This window comes from Cucurbita maxima, unplaced genomic scaffold, assembly GCF_002738345.1.
Source record: "Cucurbita maxima cultivar Rimu unplaced genomic scaffold, Cmax_1.0 Cma_Scf00145, whole genome shotgun sequence".
NCBI lineage: Eukaryota > Viridiplantae > Streptophyta > Magnoliopsida > Cucurbitales > Cucurbitaceae > Cucurbita > Cucurbita maxima.
This window is the reverse complement of record NW_019272161.1, coordinates 87,413-89,969: the sequence shown is the minus strand read 5'-3', so window position 1 is coordinate 89,969 and position 2,557 is coordinate 87,413. Positions and strand designations below refer to the sequence as shown.

The following is a 2,557-nucleotide window of genomic DNA, read 5'->3' as shown; positions in this document are numbered from 1 at the left end:
TTTGATTTAAGAAGGTTTACAAAAGATTCAATTCCAACGCCATATAATTGGAAAAAGATTACCCGAAATGTGATACGAAATAAGGTGTCTTAATCATACCATAAAAACTTCATGGTGGATCCATACATATTTGGATTTAAGAAGTTTTATTCTCTTTTTTTCAATTTTAGAGTATTATTTGTATGGTTCAGTTGAAATAGCTTAGTTTCAAAATTAAAAACTTTTCATTTTATTATATCTTCATTAAATTTTTCATTATCATTTATTCTATAGAATTTAAAAAAAAAAAAAAAAGATAAACAAAGTCTTTATGAAAAGGTAGGAATTTCAACCGAGCATAACTTCAACTGAACATTCTCAATCGGCAGCTTTTCCTCGGGAAAGTCACATCCACCGCTTTTCGCTGCCTTAGCCAGCGGAGCACATGGCCGCGGATCCACATCTCTACTAAATCCCTCAATGTTCGTACAGTTCCACTGCAACTTTTTAGGCGTCGCCGACAATCCAATCTTCAATTCGAAACACAAATATCCGTGAATGGATCTCCTAAAATCCCCGCCAAATTTGCCAACATATTAACATTCTCGGCCACCACGTCTCTATAATTAATGTTCTTAATCAATGGCAATGTCGAGGGATCGAACTTGTCATCCGCATGTGATTTGTAGTCTCCAGTTATCCAGAAGACGTATTTCATCGTGGATAGAAACATTCTTCGGACGAAAATGTCCTTGACGAAACCGCCTCGTTTGGGAGCGGTTTTGATTCTAACGGCAGACTGTGTGTTGATTGCTGTAACGTTTTCGATCCTGACGTTGCGGATTCCGCTAGACATTTCGCTGCGAAGGGCAATGCCTGCAGAATCTGGTGAGATGCAATGACGAGGTCCTCGGTCGGCATTCCGAACTTGATACCGTATTGGTCCCATCCGCTCTTGATGGCGATGCAAATGTCACCAAAGACAATGTAGCAGTCTTCGATTTTAGTGTTGGAACAAGAATTTGATAAATTGAATGGAGAATTAGGGAAAGGGATTGAGGAAGAAAAGAACCCTAAGGTTTTAAAGGAGAAGAAGAAGGGAACCAGGATTGATTCCGTCGGTGTTGGGTACCGTGACTGGAGCCAAGATGGTGAGCCCTTGGATAATCACATTTCTGCATTTTCACCCATATTAAGATATATAATTAAAAATTCTTTTTGGTCGGGAGTAATTTGAATTGTATACTTTTTTTGAAGCATAATCCTAAAATACAAGGATAACGTAACGGAAGCGAAATAGCCTAACCTGCTATAAATCCGATGGACGAACCAAGAAGGTGAAATGATCAAAGTGAGATTCGAGATCTGGATTTGATCAGAGTACATGATCTCGATCACATATGGCCGTGTTACCTTGAGCTCCCCTTCCTTAAACTTTTCCCACCAAGAAGATCCCTGCCCGTCGATTGTACCGTTGTTACCTACACCGTGTCACCAACCCAACTTTATTTTCTATAAATGTTCTTTTTATGTTGTCAGTTACCTTAGTTTTTTTTATTTAATTCTGATGGCACGGAAGCTTGTTATAATTTTGCAATCCATTTAAAAAAAAATTAGAATGTTAAAAGGTAAGAAAAAATAATCACCAATGATAACCACATTGGTGAGATTAGTTCCAAAGATGAGACTGTTTGTACCGTCCATCAAGAGCATGCATCTCTTCCCCTCCCATAAGATGGGAGAACTTCTACTAGTGGCCATTCTGATTCATTCTGCACCATTAAATTAAATTATGAGGAACAAATCTAACTCATTTATTTTGGATTAAAGATTAAAATTCAAATCACCACTCACAAAGTTGATAGGTTTATAAAAATAAAATACTCGATAGGTCGAACCTGGGATGCAAGAATTTTAGCTTCTTTATCGATAAAAAGTGTGAAATGGCTAGTCAGATTAAAACTTCCGGTCAGCCAATTCCTCAGCGACATGACCAATTGAGCACCGCCATCTGCCGCCATTATGCTGAGATGTTCAATCGCTTTTTGGGACGCGTGAGTATTTGAAGTTACTCTGTTGCCGACGCCGCCAAACTCTGTTAACAACGCTGAGTGTGACAATTGATCGCCTAAAATTCTAGGGAGTTCGAACCTAGACGCGGATTCATAGCGTCCACGGTGGCTAAGCTCACCAATGCCAGTACGATCACGGCTGAGATTCTCGTTGCTGTAACCTACCGAAAAAAATCAAAGATGATTCAATATCTTTTTGTTGGTTACATTTTCGAATTTTATCGAGAATAGTAAGGATCCACGAAAAAAAAAAGTTCTTCAATAAACCATTCGGGGTTTTGAACAAAAACCCATAATCATTTGAAGTGATTCCAAACAAAAACCAATGAAAGTAGAAGAACAAGCCAAGCTCACAAGATCAATACAAAGAAAACAAAGTAAAAGAAAATGAAATTCACGGAGAAAGAAGAAGAAACATTACATTGAGTTTTGTGGGTTTTGGAGGAAAATCCATGATGAATTTTTTTTTGTGAGTTTAGATTGGGGGACAAAGGATTTTATAGGCT

General features: G+C 38.0%; 1 pseudogene; it reads right to left on the bottom strand.

Moving 5' to 3' along the window:
* Positions 1 to 308: 308 nt before the first annotated feature.
* Positions 309 to 2,345, bottom strand: LOC111473712 (annotated as a pseudogene).
* Between the last annotated feature and the right edge of the window lie 212 nt (positions 2,346 to 2,557).